At 40.4% G+C, this 24,219-nt stretch overlaps 1 protein-coding gene across 9 annotated transcripts in view; it reads left to right on the forward strand.

The window, feature by feature from the left end:
• SLC14A2 (solute carrier family 14 member 2) overlaps nt 1–24,219 on the forward strand; it is a 431,742-nt gene that overhangs the window by 34,219 nt on the left and 373,304 nt on the right. For all 9 annotated transcript variants that reach the window (XM_042910439.1, XM_042910429.1, XM_042910434.1 and 6 more), the window contains one exon: nt 1,986–2,112. The gene's annotated coding sequence lies outside the window, so the exon portion shown is untranslated. The remainder of the gene's footprint in view (nt 1–1,985; nt 2,113–24,219) is intronic.

A 24,219-nucleotide genomic window follows, 5' to 3' on the forward strand; every position in this document is an offset into this window, starting at 1 on the left:
GCCGTCCCACTTTTCCATCTCCGCACCCCACCCAGTCCTGAGTACGTACCACCTTGCTGACATTTTTTTTTCCTTTCACAACATTAATTGAGCACATTGCTATGTGATGAACATCAAGGAGAAGATGGAACAAAGGCAGTGTCAGCATTAGCCAGAATGAGTGATCAACCCTTAAAACATGTGTGTTTATTTTAAAATTTCTATTTTGAAATAATTTTAGACTTAACAGAAAAGTTGCAAAACTAGTACAAAGAATGCCTATAAATGCTTTACCAGTTTCCCCAAATATATACGTGTGTATTTGTGTGTGTGCATATATATATAATTTGAAAGAGAGAGAGAGAGCGTGCATGAGCGGGGAAGAGGGGCAGAGGGAGAGAGACAGAATCTCAAGTAGGCTCCACACCCAGCACAGGGCCCAATATGGGGCTCAATCCCATGACCCTGGGATCATGACCTGAGCCCAAACCAAGGGTCAGACACTCAACTAACTGAGCTACCCAGGCGCCCAATCCAGCTTCCCCAAATATTAATATCTTGCATAACCATAGCACAAATATAAAAACTAAGTTACTACAGTACGATTAACTAACTGTAGACTGTATTTGGATTTCACTCGTTTTTCCACTACTGTGCTTTTTTTGTTCCAGGATCTGATCCAGTATCATGTCATACATTTAGCCCTCGTCCCTCCTGAGTCTCCTCTAATCATGACAGTTCCTCAGTCTTTCTTTATCTTTCATGGCCTTCAAACTTTTGAAGAGTAGCGGTCATTAATTTTGTAGACCATCCTTCTATCTGGGGTTGTCTTATGTTTTCTCATTACTAGATTGTGGTTATGTATTTTGGTAAGAAGTCTACCTAGGAAGTGATGTGTACTCAGTGTATCAGTCAGGTGTCAAATGATGATGTCTATTTGCTGGTGATATTAACCTTTATCACTTAGTTAAGTTGGTGTTTGATAAGTTGTTCAACTGTGTGAAGTTCTATTTTTCCCTCTGAAATTAATATATCTTAGGGAGATGAGGTTATATAAATATGCTGTCTCTCTTCAAACTTTCCCCCACTAATTTTATGTTGGGGATCTTGCCAGTAACAATTCTAATGTAGTGTCTTAATGATGATTTTCCATTTCCCTATTTTTCTACATTTTTAAGTAAAATTATTCTAGAAGGAAAAGCTATTACTTTTCCCACATTTATTTATTCAGATGTTGATGTATATAAGTATGGACTTATACATATTTATTTTATCCTATTGTTCTAGATTTGGTCATTAAGAGCTCTTTTATGTTGGTCCCTATGCCATTTTGACATATCTGCATTCTTTTTAAAGCACTTCATAACTTTTTGGCACCACAATATGCCCCAGGATCATCTTGTGTTTTCTCTGAGTAGCTTTGGAATCAAAAAGGTATCTTCAAGGAGCCCTGGCTCTATCTGTTGGAGGATGGCATTTAGAAATCATGATCTGAGCACCAGGTGTGCTCATTGCTATTGTAGTGTCATTGCTCCTAATTCCTCATAGCAGACGGAGCTTGCAAATAAGTGAATGAATATTAACTTATGCACTCACATGCATCTATATTTATTTAGGTACTTATGTACATATATTAAAAAGCCTTGAGTTCATACTCATATTTTTCATTTTAATCCAACACCACAAGGTTTATTATACCCTTTTCTCTTTTCTCATGTGTAATTTTATTTTCCAGTAGTGAAAAAGAACAGATTTTGTAACAGATTTTTAGATTTTTCTAACCTGACTCTCATTATCTACAATATATTTACTTATTTGTTCTAAACTAGAATACACATGAAATAGTTTCAGAATTATGAACCCATCCCCTTTTGAGAAGCAAATTTACTAACTATAACACAGTATTTGTGTGTAGTTCTTTTTGTCTTTTGCCTTACAGTATGGTTTTGGGCTTTTGAAAAACAGAAAGTCACATTTAACTCTTACTTGTCTTGTTTTCTGTATAGTTCATATCTCTCCTGGATGGTTATGTTGTAGAAAATTTACTTTAAGACTACACCAGCGAAGAACAGAGCATGTAGAAAATGATGCCAGAGGTGGTGAGGGGTCTACAGTCAAGGCATTCATTAATCAGTGAGTGAACCCTCTTCTTATATGCATCCGTATATTCATTCAGCCAGCAGTGGTTTATCTATCCATTGAAAAAGATTTATTGGGGGGCATATAACACATGGGCTATGAGCAACTAAATGCTGGAATTATCGAGACTATATTGGAAGTTGGAGTGAGACCAGGATGATTCTCTTCAAGTTTGTGAAAGCATTTCATGTGGAATAAGAATTAGACCTTTCCTGACTAGGTCCATTAAGCCAAACCAAGACAAATTAGTCGAATATATGGTGATGCAAATTTTCATTAAATGTAAGAAAGAATTTTCTAATTCTTAGAATGGCCCGACAATTGAATAGGCCATCTTACACAGTTATGAATCCTCATTGCTGAGAACTTCTCCAAGAGGCTAGAAAGTTGGACAGGAAATCCTCTAAGATCCTTTTGAAAGATGAATCTATATGGTTCTAAAACACACCCTTTAACACCCAGATACCCATTTGCTCTGTGTCTAACTCCTCTTTCATTTCATCTGGACCCTTGTCAAAAGCACTTGGCTTGGCAGAACACTGTCAGAGATAGAAAACCTACCCATGAATGAGAGAAATCCTGTCATATTAAGACAAACACAATTGTAACTTCAACATTTTTAAATAAATAATTTAGTAAAAAGTACTTCAGGGATTGATCTGAGAGGGTAACCCCATTATTTGGGGAAGTAGTATAGATAAGGGCAATTCATAAGCATATATCAGTGAGTTGCATGGTTTTCAATGTTCTTAAAATTCATGTCAGGTCAACTAATATTATTGAATACCTAATTTGTGCTGCCCATGGTTTTAGGCACTAGGGATACAACACTTATCAAAAGAGACAAAAAGTTCTCACTATTATGAAGTGTACATTCTACCAGACAGAGACAGACATCAAGTACAGTGGTTAAAGTATATAATAGGTAAAAAGGGGATGTATAAAATCACTTAAAAAAAAAAAAAAAAGGGAGAGGGGAAAATCAGGTACACCAGGGACCAGGGTAGGAGATTGTTATATAAAGTGAAGAAGTAAGTGTGGGTCTCCTTGAGGTGACTTTGACCACAAACTTACAGGAGGAGTAGAAGTCATCACTGCTAGGCTCCTAACCACCTCTGCTTTCATGAGGCCATGTGACTAGTCCTGGCCAATAAGCTAAGAGAGGATGGAGGATGTAATGGCATTGAATTTGAGGAATTTGAATATAAATTTTGACAGGTTCATTTCCCAAGAATACCACACTAGAGGCTGAGAAGGGACTGAGGTCACTTGTTGAGGTCACTTCCCTGTGCCATGATAAGTCGCTTCTTTTAGTCATTGGCTTTATTTACATATCCTTACTCCTTTCATTTACATTCTTTAAACTTCTGTTCAGACTGAGTTATCTAAAATTCACTGAGTGTGGGGCCTCTTCATAGCTATTAATCAAGGCTTTATTTTCATGGAGAGTTCAACAACCAAAACTCCTTATTTACATATTATATACAATATATAACTTATATGCATGTATGTTCATATATATATATATGTATATATATAATATGTCAAACATACTTAAGCAAAGGAATAGTTTTAAGATCAGGTTTTTCATACATTTCTCACATCCTCTCATGGCCATAATGTTATGAAAAGCTCACTGTAAGTAGAGGTTTTCAGTTGGTGTGTGGTTATTCCCTGGGTACCAAACACCCTTCACAGACACACTGCCAAATTACACATACAAGCTATGTGTACACTAATTTTGTTGGAACCAAAGATCTATAATTTTATAGCTGTGGCTGTCAGACTGGATGCTAAGCTGAGGGACTTGAGTAATTCTTGCTACAGGTCAGGGTAAGGAATGTGGCATGTGATCAAACAAATATCAGACAAACATCCTGTATTTTCTGTAACATGTGAGAATACTGCCTTGTGAGTTAATGAGAGCGGAGTCTGGACAGTGACAAAATCTCTTTAAACATGACGCAGATTTGAAGGGTAACCAGGCAAACAAGTGTGTATATTTATATGGGTGTCTTTATGGGTACTGGAGATCCTCCAATTGTACTGGTGATTGTCTTGCCCTCATTGACAACTTGTTTAGAAAGTGTTAGTATTTAGTGTTCTGCCAACAATTCCAACTACTCAATCCTGTCTTAAAAATCCTCGCAATATGTACAGACACAGGCTTGCCCCATTGGGTCACTTTGTCAAACCTGAGATAGGTGGGTATGTTATAAGATGTCTACTGACATTCAATCCTCCTCGTCTAGCTAGCAATAGACAGAGCTGAGAACCTGACTGTTTCCTCTGACCTCTCAGGCTCCATACTTTACTATGTCATTTGATAACTATACAACATTGTGTGAACTACCACCCTTCTCTTGTTATCCTCACTATATTCTTCCTGGCTTCAAAAGCATGAAGATGTCACGTGCCATTCCACTGTGCTATCATTCCTTTTAGACCCATGGTAGCCATTCTTGGGAGAACTAAGTACTTTTAGGAGGGTGAGCTAATCCATGCACCCAGCACCCACCATGACACTACTAAACACTGAGATACAACCATGAACTAGGAGTGTTTTGATGTTAAAGAACAGCAAAGCTGTTGCCCCTAAAGTACTCCTGGGGCGCCTGGGCAGCTCAGTTAAGTGTCCAACTTTGACTCAGGTCATGATCTCACAGTTCGTGGGTTTGAGCCCCACATCAGGCTCTGCTGACAGCTCAGACCCTGGAGCGTGCCTCAGATTCTGTATCTCCATCTCTCTCACCCCTCCCCCACTTGCACTCTGTCTCTCAAAAATAAATGTTGAAAAAAATATTTGTAAATAAACATTTAAAACATAAGTGAAAATAAACAAAGTACTCTGAATCCTGTGAGTCACACCCTAACAGTTTATTTAATATGAAGGACATTCCTGGGGAGGAATACGATCATCATTGTGAGGGGAAATATAAAGGAAAGAAACGAAAAGTGAGGGACAAGGGAGATGAGATGTGTGGAACACTGGGCCAACCACATCAAGGAGATGGAAGACAAAGGTACCAGGAGACCTTTAGTGACTTAAGAAATGATGACAAGGGGTTCCGGAAGATGGCGGCGTAGGAGGACGCGGGGCTCACAGCGCGTCCTGCCCATCACTTAGATTCCACCTACACCTGCCTAAAGAACCCAGAAAACCGCCAGAGGATTAGCAGAACGGAGTCTCCGGAGCCAAGCGCAGACTAGAGGCCCACGGAAGAGGGTAGGAAGGGCGGCGAGGCGGTGCGCGCTCCACGGACTGGCGGGAGGGAGCCAGGGCGGAGGGGCGGCTCGCCGGCCAAGCAGAGCCCCCGAGTCTGGCTGGCAAAAGCGGAGGGGCCGGACAGACTGTGTTCCGACAGCAAGCGCGACTTAGCATCTGGGAGGTCATAAGTTAACAGCTCTGCTCGGAAAGCGGGAAGGCTGGAGGACAAAGGGAGGGAGAGCTGCTGAGCCCCCGGACGGCAGAGCTCAGCTTGGCGGGGAACAAAGGCGCCAGCGCCATCTCCCCCGCCCATCGCCCAGCCAAAATCCCAAAGGGAACCAGTTCCTGCCAGGGAACTTGCTCGCTCCGCGCAAACACCCAACTCTGTGCTTCTGCGGAGCCAAACCTCCGGCAGCGGATCTGACTCCCTCCCGCTGCCACAGGGCTCCTCCTGAAGCGGATCACCTAAGGAGAAGTGAGCTAAGCCTGCCCCTCCAGCCCCCGTGCACCTTGCCTACCCACCCCAGCTAATACGCCAGATCCCAGCAACACAAGCCTGGCAGTGTGCAAGTAGCCCAGACGGGACACGCCACCCCACAGTGAATCCCGCCCCTAGGAGAGGGGAAGAGAAGGCACACACCAGTCTGACTGTGGCCCCAGCGGTGGGCTGGGGGCAGACATCGGGTCGGACTGCGGCCCCGCCCACTAACTCCAGTTATACACCACAGCACAGGGGAAGTGCACTGCAGGTCCTCACCACGCCAGGGACTCTCCAAAATGACCAAACGGAAGAATTCCCCTCAGAAGAATCTCCAGGAAATAACAACAGCTAATGAACTGATCAAAAAGGATTTAAATAATATAACAGAAAGTGAATTTAGAATAATAGTCATAAAATTAATCGCTGGGCTTGAAAACAGTATACAGGACAGCAGAGAATCTCTTGCCACAAAGATCGAGGGACTAAGGAACAGTCACGAGGAGTTGAAAAACGCTTTAAACGAATTGCAAAACAAAATGGAATCCACGATGGCTCGGCTTGAAGAGGCAGAGGAGAGAATAGGTGAAATAGAAGATAAAGTTATGGAAAAAGAGGAAGCTGAGAGAAAGAGAGATAAAAAAATCCAGGAGTATGAGGGGAAAATTAGAGAACTAAGTGATACACTAAAAAAAAATAATATACGCATAATTGGTATCCCAGAGGAGGAAGAGAGAGGGAAGGGTGCTGAAGGGGTACTTGAACAAATTATAGCTGAGAACTTCCCTGAACTGGGGAAGGAAAAAGGCATTGAAATCCAAGAGGCACAGAGAACTCCCTTCAGACGTAACTTGAATCGACCTTCTGCACGACATATCATAGTGAAACTGGCAAAATACAAGGATAAAGAGAAAATTCTGAAAGCAGCAAGGGATAAACGTGCCCTCACATATAAAGGGAGACCTATAAGACTCGTGACTGATCTCTCCTTTGAAACTTGACAGGCCAGAAAGGCTTGGCACGATATCTACAGTGTGCTAAACAGCAAAAATATGCAGCCGAGAATCCTTTATCCAGCAAGTCTGTCATTTAGAATAGAAGGAGAGATAAAGGTCTTCCCAAACAAACAAAAACTGAAGGAATTTGTCACCACTAAACCAGCCCTACAAGAGATCCTAAGGGGGATCCTGTGAGACAAAGTACCAGAGACATCACTACAAGCATAAAACATACAGACATCACAATGACTCTAAACCCTTATCTTTCTATAATAACACTGAATGTAAATGGATTAAATGCGCCAACTAAAAGACATAGGGTATCAGAATGGATAAAAAAACAAGACCCATCTATTTGCTGTCTACAAGAGACTCATTTTAGATCTGAGGACACCTTTAGATTGAGAGTGAGGGGATGGAGAACTATTTATCATGCTCCTGGAAGCCAAAAGAAAGCTGGAGTAGCCATACTTATATCAGACAAACTAGACTTTAAATTAAAGGCTGTAACAAGAGATGAAGAAGGGCATTATATAATAATCACAGGGTCTATCCACCAGGAAGAGCTAACTATTATAAATGTCTATGCACCAAATACCCGAGCCCCCAGATATATAAAACAATTACTCATAAACATAAGCAACCTTATTGATAAGAATGTGGTCATTGCAGGGGACTTTAACACCCCACTTACAGAAATGGATAGATCATCTAGACACACGGTCAATAAAGAAACAAGGGCCCTGAATGATACATTGGATCAGATGGACTTGACAGATATATTTAGAACTCTGCATCCCAAAGCAACAGAATATACTTTCTTCTCGAGTGCACATGGAACATTCTCCAAGATAGATCATATACTGGGTCACAAAACAGCCCTTCATAAGTTTACAAGAATTGAAATTATACCATGCATACTTTCAGACCACAATGCTATGAAGCTTGAAATCAACCACAGGAAAAAGTCTGGAAAACCTCCAAAAGCATGGAGGTTAAAGAACACCCTACTAACGAATGAGTGGGTCAACCAGGCAATTAGAGAAGAAATTAAAACATATATGGAAACAAACGAAAATGAAAATACAACAATCCAAACGCTTTGGGATGCAGCGAAGGCAGTCCTGAGAGGAAAATACATTGCAATCCAGGCCTATCTCAAGAAACAAGAAAAATCCCAAATACAAAATCTAACAGCACACCTAAAGGAAATAGAAGCAGAACAGCAAAGGCAGCCTAAACCCAGCAGAAGAAGAGAAATCATAAAGATCAGAGCAGAAATAAACAATATAGAATCTAAAAAAACTGTAGAGCAGATCAACGAAACCAAGAGTTGGTTTTTTGAAAAAATAAACAAAATTGACAAACCTCTAGCCAGGCTTCTCAAAAAGAAAAGGGAGATGACCCAAATAGATAAAATCATGAATGAAAATGGAATGATTACAACCAATCCCTCAGAGATACAAACAATTATCAGGGAATACTATGAAAAATTATATGCCAGCAAATTGGACAACCTGGAAGAAATGGACAAATTTCTAAACACCCACACTCTTCCAAAACTCAATCAGGAGGAAATAGAAAGCTTGAACAGACCCATAACCAGCGAAGAAATTGAATCGGTTATCAAAAATCTCCCAACAAATAAGAGTCCAGGACCAGATGGCTTCCCAGGGGAGTTCTACCAGACATTTAAAGCAGAGATAATACCTATCCTTCTCAAGCTATTCCAAGAAATAGAAAGGGAAGGAAAACTTCCAGACTCACTCTATGAAGCCAGTATTACTTTGATTCCTAAACCAGACAGAGACCCAGTAAAAAAAGAGAAGTACAGGCCAATATCCCTGATGAATATGGATGCAAAAATTCTTAATAAGATACTAGCAAATCGAATTCAACAGCATATAAAAAGAATTATTCACCATGATCAAGTGGGATTCATTCCTGGGATGCAGGGCTGGTTCAACATTCGCAAATCGATCAACGTGATACATCACATTAACAAAAAAAAAGAGAAGAACCATATGATCCTGTCAATCGATGCAGAAAAGGCCTTTGACAAAATCCAGCACCCTTTCTTAATAAAAACCCTTGAGAAAGTCGGGATAGAAGGAACATACTTAAAGATCATAAAGGCCATTTATGAAAAGCCCACAGCTAACATCATCCTCAACGGGGAAAAACTGAGAGCTTTTTCCCTGAGATCAGGAACACGACAGGGATGCCCACTGTCACCGCTGCTCTTTAATATAGTGCTGGAAGTTCTAGCATCAGCAATCAGACAACAAAAGGAAATCAAAGGCATCAAAATTGGCAAAGATGAAGTCAAGCTTTCGCTTTTTGCAGATGACATGATATTATACATGGAAAATCCGATAGACTCCACCAAAAGTCTGCTAGAACTGATACATGAATTCAGCAAAGTTGCAGGATACAAAATCAATGTGCAGAAATCAGTTGCATTCTTATACACTAACAATGAAGCAACAGAAAGACAAATGAAGAAACTGATCCCATTCACAATTGCACCAAGAAGCATAAAATACCTAGGAATAAATCTAACCAAAGATGTAAAAGATCTGTATGCTGAAAACTATAGAAAGCTTATGCAGGTAATTGAAGAAGATATAAAGAAATGGAAAGACATTCCCTGCTCATGGATTGGAAGAATAAATATTGTCAAAATGTCAATACTACCCAAAGCTATCTACACATTCAATGCAATCCCAATCAAAATTGCACCAGCATTCTTCTCGAAACTAGAACAAGCAATCCTAAAATTCATATGGAACCACAAAAGGCCCCGAATAGCCAAAGTCATTTTGAAGAAGAAGACCAAAGCAGGAGGCATCACAATCCCAGACTTTAGCCTCTACTACAAAGCTGTCATCATCAAGACAGCATGGTATTGGCATAAAAACAGACACATAGACCAATGGAATAGAATAGAAACCCCAGAACTAGACCCACAAACGTATGGCCAACTCATCTTTGACAAAGCAGGAAAGAACATCCAATGGAAAAAAGACAGTCTCTTTAACAAATGGTGCTGGGAGAACTGGACAGCAACATGCAGAAGGTTGAAACTAGACCACTTTCTCACACCATTCACAAAAATAAACTCAAAATGGATAAAGGACCTGAATGTGAGACAGGAAACCATCAAAACCTTAGAGGAGAAAGCAGGAAAAGACCTCTCTGACCTCAGCCGTAGCAATCTCTTACTCGGCACATCCCCAAAGGCAAGGGAATTAAAAGCAAAAGTGAATTACTGGGACCTTATGAAGATAAAAAGCTTCTGCACAGCAAAGGAAACAACCAACAAAACTAAAAGGCAACCAACGGAATGGGAAAAGATATTTGCAAATGACACATCGGACAAAGGGCTAGTATCCAAAATCTATAAAGAGCTCATCAAACTCCACACCCGAAAAACAAAGAACCCAGTGAAGAAATGGGCAGAAAACATGAATAGACACTTCTCTAAAGAAGACATCCGGATGGCCAACAGGCACATGAAAAGATGTTCAACGTCGCTCCTTATCAGGGAAATACAAATCAAAACCACACTCAGATACCACCTCACGCCAGTCAGAGTGGCCAAAATGAAGAAATCAGGAGACTATAGATGCTGGAGAGGATGTGGAGAAACGGGAACCCTCTTGCACTGTTGGTGGGAATGCAAATTGGTGCAGCCGCTCTGGAAAGCAGTGTGGAGGTTCCTCAGAAAATTAAAAATAGACCTACCCTATGACCCAGCAATAGCACTGCTAGGAATTTATCCAAGGGATACAGGAGTACTGATGCATAGGGGCACCTGTACCCCAATGTTTATAGCGGCACTCTCAACAATAGCCAAATTATGGAAAGAGCCTAAATGTCCATCAACTGATGAATGGATAAAGAAACTGTGGTTTATATACACAATGGAATACTACGTGGCAATGAGAAAAAATGAAATATGGCCTTTTGTAGCAACATGGATGGAACTGGAGAGTGTGATGCTAAGTGAAATAAGCCATACAGGGAAAGACAGATACCATATGGTTTCACTCTTATGTGGATCCTGAGAAACATAACAGAAACCCATGGGGGAGGGGAAGGAAAAAAAAAAAAAAAAAAAAAAAAAAAAAGAGGTTAGAGTGGGAGAGAGCCAAAGCATTAGAGACTGTTAAAAAACTGAGAACAAACTGAGGGTTGATGGGGGGTGGGAGGGAGGGCAGGGTGGGAGGGAGGACAGGGTGGGTGATGGGTATTGAGGAGGGCACCTTTTGGGATGAGCACTGGGTGTTGTATGGAAACCAATTTGACAGTAAATTTCATATATTAAAAAATTAAAAAATAAATAAAAAAAAAAAAAAAAAAAAAAAGAAATGATGACAAGGAATTGTGAAAGGCAGTAAGAGATGGGGTGATAAGTGTTTGAGTGCTGGAAAAAACTCCCTGGGATGGAGAACACTTCAGTTGCTGGTATTTCCCAGTGACTTTGATGGAAACTGGATGCTGAGCAGCATTCAAGACTACTTGGAACAACTCTGAGGAGATAAACTGTAGGGAGCAGTTTGGCATGGACTGAAGGATGGCCCTGTTTGTTGTTCTTCCCTTTCAGCTCATGATTGTAAAAAGTTTACTTTCTCAGGAACTTTTGTTTGTTTTTTAAAACCCTATAGCAAACAGAGCCCATTGCTCATGATACACTACTTGACCATAAAATGTTTTGCATTTGTCTCTATTTGTTTCATGCTCATTAATCTTACTCTGCCCTGCCCCCCACCCATAAACTCCATAATCTCCAGGGAAGAGAGGGTACCATAAAGTTTTCTTCTGTAAATCCCACAGTAACCAGAACAATGTTGAAGCAAATACTGAGTGCTCAATAAATATGTATTGATAAACTATGGGTTTATTTAATACAAATATCTGCCTAAGCCCTCTGCTAGGAGCTGGGTAATGTAAATATGTCTTTTCCTCAAAATATGAGAGAAATGGGAAAAAAATCCACAAGTAGTTAATTTCCATTTAATGTTAAACAGAAATGTTGAGCACTAATATATAATAATAATATGTAATATATAAGAAACCAAAAGCGGTTTATGACCCATGCTAAACAAATGGTAGGCTATCATATGTACAACTGCTGTGACTCCATTGTTTCATAAACAATTGGATTCAAAATGACAAAGGATTTTTGTCTTTTTAAAAAACATTTTTTTAATGTTTATTTATTTTTGAGATAGAGACAGAGCATGAGCAGGGGAGGGGCAGACAGAGGGAGACACAGAATCCAAAACAGTCTCCAGGCTCTGAGCTATCAGCACAGAGACCGATGCAGGGGGTTTGAACCCACGAACCTCGAGATCATGACCTGAGCCAAAGTCAGACACTTAACTGACTGAGCCACCCACGTGCCCCATAAAGGATTTTGCCTTAGCTAAAGTGAAAAGCAATGCTGCTGTTTATTTTTCCCTTCTTTGTCCTGTTGTCTCTTTGGGAGAGCAACATGCATTATGTAAAGTCAAAATACATGGCATGTGACCAATTTGGAAGCACATATATACAGTTGTGAGCAGTGTGGTCCAGCCTTGGAGCAGCAAGCAGGTGGTCACAGGTCCAGACTCCTGATATTTCTTCTGGTTGGGTGGGCATGGGTGGGAGCTGGTAACTGCTGTAGGTCAGGCTGGTCAAAGGTGGAGCTCCACATGACAGGTGAGGCTGGATAGTCATACCAGATCATGAGAGTAATTGGAAAGGTCCAGAGTTCAGCAAATTAGAGCCTCATTTTGGTGTGTGCATGTGTGTGTGTGTGTGTGTGTGTGTGTGTGTGTACTAAATGGATGGGAGGAGGTTGAGGTTACCAGTAATGATCACTGACAGAAGGAGGTAAGGCCCTGAGGTTGAGTCATGCTTCCAGAAGGAGACCTGAATAGGCCAAGTTTTATAGTGCCAAATCAAGATAAAACTTTGAAAATGACCTGAATTTGATTCCCAAGGGTCTGCCCTTTCATTTTCATTAATAGGGCACTCCTTACCCAAAAGCAGAATGGATGGGAAGGATTTCAGTGTGCTGAGAACTTTCTTCTCATTTGTTTTTGGCTGATACCTATAGGTCTTTACCTTGAAATAAAACTTTGCTTTAACACAGATTTGCCATATAGGGGAGCACAGTAAACTTTTAGCTGCTTTTATACATCAATGAGGGTGTTCTTTAAAGCCATCCACACAGGGCTGAAAATAGAGAGCAGGCATGGTAAATGAGTAGTACAGCTAATGGCACCAGTGTCCATATCCCCTTTGTACAGTGGGGGCCCCACTTCCAGGTAAAGAAGGCTAGTAATGCCTCTGTTTGAAATTCAAGCTGCATTTGCAAAATTTTGCATTTGCAAAAATGCAGTGACTTTTTTAAAAGTGACTTTAAAAGTACCAGCAAAACATGCAATGATAAAAAGATACCTAAACCAGCAACCAAATCCCTTCTGGGTGAACCTAGATATTAGATAAACTCTACACGGAAAAGTCTGTCAGGAATCTTGCTATTGCAGGTGTCAGAATAATGGAACCAACTGGCTTAAATAAAAGGGTGATTTTTTGGTTCATATAACTGAAATGTCTAAGGTTTCAAGCTCAGATGAATCAAGCAGTTCTAACAATATCATCAGAATGGGTTTTTCTCCATCCTTCCACTCTGCTTTGCTATGTATTGATTTCATTTTCGGTGACTCTATACATTGCAGAAGTAAAATGATCATCCAGCAGTTCCAGGCTTACATCCCCGTAACTGTAAGTTTAGCAAGAGAGAATGCCTCTATTATGGTACTCCTGACAGAATGCTTCTATTATGATATTGCCTTTTTGGCTCTAATTGGGTCACATGGCTCTAATTGAACCAATCTCTGTGGCCAGGGCAATTGGATGCTGTGATTGGTCAGGTGTGAGTCACATTCCTCTCTCTGAACCTGGAGGTAAAATCAAGATACCACTCAAATCATTGACACTGAAGTTGGGGAGAATATTTTTCAGGAAGAAGAATTTCTCTTTCCAAATCAAGAGGGAATGGATGATGTACAATAAAACCATCAAACACCACTATAGTCTAGAGTCAGTTTTTCTCTGATAATGTGTGCTTGTTGTGTGTTTGTGGTAGGGGGTGGCAAAGAAGAAAAGAGGAAGCACAAAAAGATGGGCAGAGTAGCAAGGTCTCCAAAGAAAAGTCTGAAAGTCTATAAAGAAAGCATTAACAAGGAGCTGGGAGGTAAGATGTAGGACAAATAGGAGAGCAAGCCAGATTCAGTATGTTAGCACAGATTGTTCTTTGAGTGAAATAAAATCCTCTTCTTTTTTTGGAAATTAAAACTTAACTGTGACTTCTGCAAGTCCCTTTTCTTCTCTGGGCTCAGGGTAATCATCTGTGAAATGGCATGGAAGGGTGAAGAGGATTTAAGTCCACTGAACACTAAGGTTCCATTATGCTGAAAATTTATGTCATATTTAATGTTTAATGAATTTTATTTAGTTTGAATTATAATTTCAAGACAGGACTAATGAGGATTACCTAATACAAGAAATACTTAATTCAAGAAAATGTAATACAGTTCACCTCTACTTCCTTATATTTTTGTATTCCATTTATGTGACAATGGGCTTGCCAGGAGTCCCTTGTATTGGTGATAGTACAACCTAACTGACCAAAAGTGGTACCCAAAACTTTGAGACCTTATATATAGTGCTTGGAGCAGAGGCCAAAGTGAATTGATCAGCTGTAATTTGTCTGTGTAGTTTCACCCATGTTGATCTTCCTGGGTCAATTCAGGCAAGGTGTGTGTTGTTCTCATTAGTGAAATTAAACATCTGTCTTAATGAGAAAACTTTAGTCTGCTACTAGCTTAAATATTAAGACTTGAACAATTTACTAAACTTGTAGTCCCTTTTTTTCTCTTATATTATTGGAAGTCTTTGGGATTAAATGATGCCTTAGCCATTGTTTTCCAAGGCTAAGACCCAGCCATAGATCTTTTATTACCTTTGCTCATAGATGTAGTCCAAGTTTTTATAAGATCCAGGTTTTTCGAATGTCTGATTTTTCCACAGTTATGAACATTTTATTAACATGGCTTTGTTCTGTAAGTCATCCATAGAATAGGAAATCCATGCTCCAGCAAATTCATATTTTTTTCAGAACAAGATATTGCCAGTCAACAGATGTTGAAGGTGGGAACCACCAAAGCCCAACAGAGTAAGGGCAGTGTCCTCAGATCCTTTATAATGACTTCTGTAATAGTATTTCAGGCCTTACCCAAGGGAGTGTGACTCATAATTCTCTGTGACCTCCCTGATAACTCTCTTGTCCTCTTGAACATCATTTACTCTTCATTGAACACACCCTAGGCTCCCTTGAGAATGTTATTCTTGGTGTGAATTCCTCAAGCACAGCTCTGCCAAGAACAGTTTTTCCAGTCTTGATTCTCTGCCTGATGAATGAGTTTGAAGGTCTCTTCCAGGGAGAACTATAGAGGTGCATGAACTGAATTCTCTTTTTAAAGCTCCTTCCCACCTTGCAATCTTTCTGTTACTCATGCTAAGATTATGTTTCTCTGTAATGCTTAAGCATTACCCCTGGAAAGGGGTGGTAGTGGGTAGGAACAAGTAAAGTACTGTTTTTCATGTTTCACAGAATATGTGGTACCTGTTCCACATTTTGAGTGACTTTATTTTTGGATGAAAGTAACAATGAAAGAGTATACGTACATAACAGGAAGAAGAAACAAATACTTTGCTAAACTCCTATATGAGAAAAGCTGTATGCATCCCTAAGAATGGAAACATATAGGATAAACTCAAGTACTGAGTAAACTTGAATAAAGGTAATGGGATAGGTAGATTTACAACAATGAGATAGTGTAAAGATAGCAGGGTATAAAAGAAAGTACATGAGATTTAGAAGAACCACAATTATTTCCTCTTTTAAATTGGATGTGATGGTACCTGTGTGCTAGGGCTATTATGAGTGATAAATGAGATAATAGATGCAAAGAACTTAAAATGGTGTATAGCTGTATTAGGTGCTCCAAAAAAGTGATTTTCTCTAGAGGCACTATGCCTGCAGTTCTGCGTTTTACCACCAGGTGGAAGTAGTCTCATTAAAGATAGTAATTGAATGATTCATTTATTGCTGAGTGATTATTATCTGCAGATAAAAATCCTCATCTTCATTACCTTATATTCCAGTAGGGAAGATTGGCATGTTAAAAAAAATGAATATATACAAATATGTAGGTTGTTGATAAGTGCTAAGAAGTCAAATAAGAGAATGAAGAAGAAAGGTACTACTTTTGACAATATAGCGAAAACACTTTGTGCAGATGACATTTAAGCAGAGACTCAAATCAAGAAGGGGAATGAGCTATGGCATGCATCTCAGAGGAGAGTGCTCCGGACAGTTGTAAAAGCAAACGTGCAGGCCCAGAGGTCTGGTGTTTGGGGACAGTAAGGAGACGTGTGGGTTAGGATGGAAGTGTGTGAGGCAGAGTATGTTGGGAAATGGGGTCTGAGAGACAGCTGGGGTAGATCATTAGAGCCCTCTAGGCCATGGTGAGGAGACATTTCATGGCATGCATACCTCACTTATTCATACTTTTAGCCAGTTCACTATCATGTGTAAATCAGGGGCTATGCTGATGAGTCCAAAAGGATAAAATGATTCACAAGGACCAGGCAGAAATGGACTGCAAAATATTCAGTGGAGCTTCATGGTCCTTGAAACAGAAATATACACAAAGTGCAGAGGGAGCATAGGAGAGGCTCTTATGTCTAAGGAAATCAAGACAGGCTCTTAGGAGATCAGCTTTGAAAAATGAAACATGAGTGAATTTTTCTAGGTAAAGACAAGGGAAGTAGTGAGGTAGGATAAACATGCCAAGTAACAGCAGTATGACATTAGTGAGCATGACAACTTCAGAAACACAAATGGTATCGGATAGAGAAAGCCCATAATCCTGGCCATGATTTTTTTCCTTTAAGCATTGTTGCATTCAACAAGTGTAGGTATTAGACATTACCTATTTATGTTACCATTGAGTTAGAATACCATTTGGAACAAGTTCAAAATAAATTCTGTTCCTAGGCATAGATTGGTGCCATATGAATAACTGAATTATCATCAAGCCCTCCTAAGTTAAACTATGTTTTATTGGTCTCCAAACTCCCGTGCAAGGCTGAATCCCTGTACCAGTATCCAAGACAACCAACAGCATAATGGTTGATAGCTAGACCTGACCTCCCACTCTAGCCCTGGCTATTCCTATCAGCAATATAACATTTTATTATATTATTTTATTACATATGTATTTTATTATATATGTAAATCTGTATTACATATATTTAATTGCTCGTCTTCTCTGATAGACTTAGATCCAATAATGTTGATGTTAACAATCATCCTTGGCCTTTACCCTTTTCGTTCCATCCCATTACTTTAAAACTTCCCCCAAAACATAGAGTAACACAAATGTACCATTTTCCTTATCTCACTGCAGTCATCCACTCATCTCAGGAAAAAACACTTCAGCTGATTTTATGGGAAACCTGTAATGCACCACTTGAATTTCCTTGCTGGATGAGAAATGAATAGCATCTAGCATCTTACAGTTGCCAGTTCTGCCATGTTATTAGTAGTGTGATCTTGGATAAATGACCATATTTTATGAATCTGAGAAGCCAAAGATTGTAAGATGAATCCTCACTTCAGATGTATTAAAATGTGAAAAAAAAAAAGAAAAGGGGGGAAAAAAGCCAACACTGATTCTAAGATGGCATCAGTGTTTTAAGGTGCATTCCATTCCAGAATGTTAAAATGTGAAAAATGTATTTGATTTAAGATCTGTGAAATGTACCCTTAGTTTTTCTAAGCCTCAGTTTCTACCTAATAAGGTTGTTGTGAGGATAAATGAGATAACACACTTAACACAGGATCTGTTTGATATATTAGAGGCACACAAATATATGCACAGGGTCCAAAAAGTCCCCATCCTTTCTTAGCCTGTTTTTATTTTTTTATTTTTTTTATTTTTATTTTTTTTAATGTTTATTTATTTTTGAGACAGAGAGAGACAGAGCACGAACAGGGGAGGGTCAGAGAGAGAGGGATACACAGAATCTGAAACAGGCTCTGGGCTCTGAACTGTCAGCACAGAGCCCGACGCAGGGCTCGAACTCACGGACCGAGAGATCATGACCTGGGCTGAAGTCGGACGTTCAACCAACTGAGCCACCCAGGTGCCTCATCTTAGCCTGTTTTTAAAAGGGACTTCCATTTTCCCACCTTCTGAACATATTTAGCATTCACATGAATAGCCTGATAGTATGGATTTCTCCCAATAATTACAACCTGGTCTTATACCACCTCTCCCTTCATCCCAGAACTAGCTCCTTGTGATTATCCACACATAGGAGGACTTTGTCTATGAGGCCAAATTCACATGGTTAGGGTGCTCCCCCAAACACCACTAAATTCTGTGATAATCATTGTGACTTTGTGGTTTAGTGAATATGTGGAAATTTACACAGGGCCTTCTTTAGGAGCTTCCCGTTGAAATACATAGCCCATGAGATGAATCAGTGGTTTCCTCATAAAGTGTGGGTTTTTCTGATACTAATTAAGTGTCTCATCTGTGTGTTTGGTGAGAAGAACATGAGATTTCCTGTTAAGTCAGGGTTTCTCAACCTTGGCACTGGTGACATTTGGGGTCAGATAATTATTTTGTTGTAGGGGCTGTCCTCTGCATAGTATGATGTTAGCGGCACCCCAGGCCTCTGCTCACTAGATGCCAACAGCATTGCCCAATTGTCTCCAAACATTGTCAAATGTCTCCTGGGGGTAGGCAGAATTTCCCTGTTAACACCCATTGTGGTAGAGCATTGAAGGCAGGAATTCTGACTTTGGCTGGATACCTGGCTTGGGCAGGAAATAGGTAATATTGGCTTACCTAACTCACAGGGTCACTCTGATGGTCAAAAAGCAAAAAGCTCATGAAGTGTTATAAAATGTTATATAAAAATTTTTTCTTTACAAATATTCTTCTCTTTCTGAAAGCTGGAGGGTGATCATCGTTTATTTTGCTTTGTAAACAGCATAGTTGCTGACTGATACTTACTAGTGCACATTCACTATATATGATGTGTGATATAGAAATACTTGGTAAGTATTATCTCACAACAGCCCCCAAAGATAGGCAACATACATACCCATTTCATAGATGGGAAGCAGAAATATAGAGATGATAAGCAACATGATGCACATGCATGTGAATTGTGGAGCTGAGATATTCAGCAGACATTCTAGCCACATAGACTGGCTCTGATCTGTTCTATAGGCCATGGGGAAGGTTACGTCTTCCTCAGCAAATATCCACTGAGGATCCAGTGGGCCAGTTCCTGTGCTGGGCAGCCAGTGATAAAAGAAAACATAACATGGTGGCAATAGCAGATTGTCTGAGATATGTTTTAGAATAATTACAAAGGAGCAGTTGAAAGACTTTGAAATTTACCTACAATATTTTCCAGAAAAAACAGGCCTCTTGAAACATTTCTGATGAATTTATGTGCAAAGGTGACATTTTCTCACACTGGCCAGACCCTGCTCATATGTCATTTTGATGGCTTGCAGTATAAAAAGGATGAATTTAGTCAGTCTTTCTTTTGTTGTCAACCTGTTGGAACGCAGTGACTTGACTGTATTTTTCTCTTTTGAACTGTTTTTAGAATGATCTGGATATAGTTTTAACATTATCTTCTAATACTGCAGATTTGGGGGAGGGGAGAAGCATAGTATATGGCTTTACTTCCATCTTAAGCCATGAACAGATGAACCCAGCTGTACAAAACAGATTTACTTTTTTGCCAGGAGTCAAAGTCTCTTCCATGTTTATAAGAAATTGTGAGCCTTTTTGCTGTGCAGGGCTCTGAATGAGAAACAAAAAGGTTTTAGATACAGCCTCTGCCTGCCCTCAAGAAGCTTACAATTTTCCAATAACATGTATATATATCTTATATATCCATGTAATCCATGATAGAAGCTATCATTGATAGAGAACCCATGAGACATTGAAAGAAATTTTATAAGGAACCTCGGCACTATTGACACTTGGGGCTGGAAAATTCTTTGTTGTGGAGGGCTATCCTATGCATTTAGGATATTTAGTAACATTCCCTGGCCTCTAATGACAAGACACCAGAATTAACCTCCCCTCCTGCACTTGTGACAACCAAAACTGCATAATTGGTAAAGTTGCCCCTGGTTGATAACCACTGATTTAATTGTAATGAGCTTGCTTTCCTGCTGCATATTTTTACTCCACAAACCAGGAAATTGAGGCTCCAAGAGAGTGACTAACTTTCCCAGGAGCACAGGGCTAATGAGGGGCAGAGGAAAGATTTGAGTGGGGTCTTCCTGATTTTAAGTGTTGTGACCACACCACCACACTGCCTGCTGGATTCTAAGGGCCCAGGATGCACACTAGTGGAAATCAGCACAAGGACACTGCATCGGCCTGAAGAGGCTGGGCATGTGAGAGAAGGGGCCTCAATGTAGACAGGTGGGATGGATCAGAGAGGAGGGCAGGATAGCCCAGGTTCAGGAGCATACAAGAATTCTGAGGGGCTGTGGAAAGTCTGGGAGGGGTAAGGGAATGATTTGGTCCAAGTGGGTTGAGGATCCACATTTGGAGAGTAGTATCTCCACCACCAAGTGTTTAAGTCTATATAGGGGTCTGCTGTCTCACAGGCCACAGTTTATAGTGATTTTATGCTCCTTCAGGCTCTAGTTTTCCTTCAGCATAACATTTCTACAGGTCCTGGAAGAGGAACACAGTCTGGATGGTTGTCTGTGACCCTTAGCCCTCATGGGAGGCATTTGTCATTGGGGTTTCCCTCTCTGGAGCACTGAGCAGTCCTGCCAGCTCCAGAGACTGCAAGGAGAAATAAAGTGCTGGACAGTGATGCTTATTCCCCATGCAGTCTGGCTTTTGGCCCCTGCCTTTACCTCCTTAATAGTCCCCAAAGAGGCAGATGTGGTAAATGCAGTTCCACCCTTCTCATCTCTCCCCACCACCAGCATCTCAGTCTTCCTCTGTCTTTATCTCCATATCTCCTCTCTCTCTGCCCTCTGCTTTGAGAATTCCTGTGCATGTTTGTCAATCTGTCATGGGGTCTCCAGCCCCCCACCCCCACCAAGTCCCTCCACCCATCACCTCCTTGGCTCTGTCCTGAACATCAGTCTGTGTCTGTCAAAACACTGACAGTGCTTCTCCCTGCTCAGAGAGCGTCAGATCCCATCTGTACCACAAACAGTCTTCCAGGTCTATTTTGCCTATCACTTCTGAACACTTGCTATTTAAATTCCAAATCATTTTTATGGGGGTTAACAGTGCCCCTGCTATTCTTGGAGTTTACTCACTACATCCCCAACTCAGCCACCTTATTTGTGTGCTCCTAGACTCATATATATACACACTTGCACACACATAAATGTATACTCGTACACATGCACGTGCAGACACATGAATAATGTCTTGCCCACTCCATCACTGCCATAAGCATCAGGCTGGGTTAATTGTCCATCTGTATGTTAAACGAACAGCAGAATGTCTGAGATCATTCCCGCTTTCAAAGACCACTTGAATCATTGGGAAGAAAAAAGAAATATGGAATAGCTTAGATTTTTTTGTTTGTTTCTCCAGGCCCTTTCCAATCAAAATTTAATTATGTGACTATGTCAGTTGAAATATGTTGAGAATGCTTGTCATCATTCTCTCTCACCTCTCTTAGATGCTAGAGGGGAATTTAGAAGTATTTCTTGGTAAATAAAGCAAGCCCATCACTTTCCCTGCTTATTAGTAGAAATAAGATCACTCCACAGCAGGAAAAGTGAAGTAATCCTGCCTCATCATGATGCAGGACTCCTGAGGCAGATCCTATACCTTTCTGTTAATATTAAACACTTCCAGGTCCAATGATACTCAGCAACCAAGAGTATAAAACAGAGAATAGGCAGTCAAACAGTCTCAGCTCTAGGATCAGAAGTCAACCTTGTTCACCAGAGCTCTGGCAAGTGGCTCAACTCCTGAACTGCTCTAGTTCAGATGCCTGCCTATCTCTGAGGGCATTCCTGACCTAGGCCCTGCTTTCTGCCTGCTTCTTGCTCGTGTAGCTGCTTTTATACTGGAGTTAAGTCTTACTCTTTGAATCCATGCCTAGAATGCCAAGTCCTGGCCAGTTGCATGCTGGCCCAGCTTACTCCCCTGTGGCAGTGAAGGCCTTTGGGTCAAAGAGTTTGTACTACTACCAGGCTAATGCAAATAGAATGAGATGCTGAGCCATTGAACCCCTGGCCTGATTTGAAAGAGGGGGTTTGAGACCTGGTGCCAACTCCAGAAGAGAAGTCCACCCTGCCCTTTTTAGTAAGGCCTGGCTTAGAATGGCATGTGAGGAGTCTGCTGTGAGTGAGAGTAGACCCAGCATCTGGGGTACTTCTGTTCGGAGTCATGAGGCACTCAAGTTACATGGATCCCAACTTAACTCTATAGTTTGTCATTTTCAAGTCTGGAGTTATTCCAAAAGCCAGGGAAAGGTCCCTAATCTATTGTGTGCTCAGCTGGCATTGAAGCCCAAGTTGTATCATTCCACCACACCAACACCATCCCAATTTTTGCAAATCATGTGCCTTTCTATTTTTCTCATAAAAGCCAATCAAAGGGTCTGACTTCAAAGAATCATCTCATAAAAGACACAGGATTTGTCAAAAGATAATGGCCTTTTGCCAGAGGGAAATGCCAAGGCCCAGCCTCATCTACTCTGGAGTATCTCCATGTCTAGGAGACATCTGCCCTAGGTGTATGAAGCTGGACAGTGGGGCAGACCGCAAAGATGGGATTTCAAAATACAACAAAGCATCTCTGTGCCTGAGGTCAGTTTATACCAGTTGGATATTCTGTGTTCTTTGTTTCCCCTTATTCTCTCCTTTCTCCTTTTCTTCACCCACTTCCTTCCTTTTTTCCTTCCTTACCTTTTGCCTTCCTTATTTACTTTGTATGCATTTGCATGAGTGCCATTTGTGATTTTATTAAATATCAAAAGAATAAAAGCATTTATAAAATATACATGGACTATGAAAACTAGCAATATAATCAACAGTTGCACACCATCACTGAGTAGAAACAATAGGCCATAGTCACACCTTGAAACTCCTATCTCATTTTCTTCCCTCCCCTATTAGAACTAGTCACTGCCCCTACATTGTGTACATCTGATTTGTGATGCTCATGACCTGTTGAGACTTTTACAATCCCAAAGTTCCCCAGACACTGAGCCATTACCTCCTGTAAGAAAAAATTTCCCTCCAACTTCGAGAAGATGACAGGAGGGACATTTGTGAACACTGTAGTCTTTTTCTTATTAATAAACATGGGAGATATTAAAAACTAATTTATCATCATCCAACATCATCCAAGAGAAACCCGCAAATCAATAACAGCCCATGATTCCAAAGCTACTTAATATTATGTGTGAAAAAGTTTTAAATGTTATTAAATTTAGCATATATAGCACTGCCTTATTCAGACTTCTAAGATCTATGTTCAGGAGGTTCCTGTTGTGTTTTCTTCTTACTTTTTTTCAATTCCCGGTTATGAATTTTTTTGGAACTTTCACTCACATGAGGTTTTCTTTTAGATATGGAGACATTCTCCACAGTGGATTCATATCCTACACTCTCTTATGAAATCACTCAAGACTTCAGTAGTCAGCCACTACGCACATGTGACTATTGAGCACTTGAAATATCCCAGTTGAGAAGTGCTGTAAGTATAAGCTGCACACTGGATTTCGTATGGAAAAAGAAATTAAATTATCTCATTAAGCCTGGTAGTATTGATTCCATGTTAAAATTATAATATTTGGGTATTTTGGGTGAGATAAAATATATTATTAAAATTAACTACACACTTTTTTTTTTAGTTTTTAAAATATGACTAGTAGAAAATTTAAAATAGTCTGTGTGGTCTACATTTCATGGCTTGCATTCCATTTCTATTGGGTACTCTGTCTTAGAGTATCAGACGGAACAGGATATAATCAACCATCAGATTGTGTTATACAAGCTATAGGTACAGTATAAGTTCTTGACCTTTTGCCCTCAAACCCATTCCTTACCCTGCTCCTACTTTGCTTTGTACCACAGGGGGGCTGCTGCTTGCCAGACTGTTTCCCAAGTTCCAGTGGAAGCTACTGGATACAGCCAGTGGAAGGCACTATTAGGGAGATGGAGAGAGGATTTCTTTCCTCTCTGCTTCTACTTTGGCAGTGTTTTGACAGGTGCTGTGTCATCAGCATGCTTCAGGTCCCTACTAGACAAACCACTCTAGGGCTCC

Source organism: Panthera leo, chromosome D3, assembly GCF_018350215.1.
Source record: "Panthera leo isolate Ple1 chromosome D3, P.leo_Ple1_pat1.1, whole genome shotgun sequence".
NCBI classification, from domain to species: domain Eukaryota; kingdom Metazoa; phylum Chordata; class Mammalia; order Carnivora; family Felidae; genus Panthera; species Panthera leo.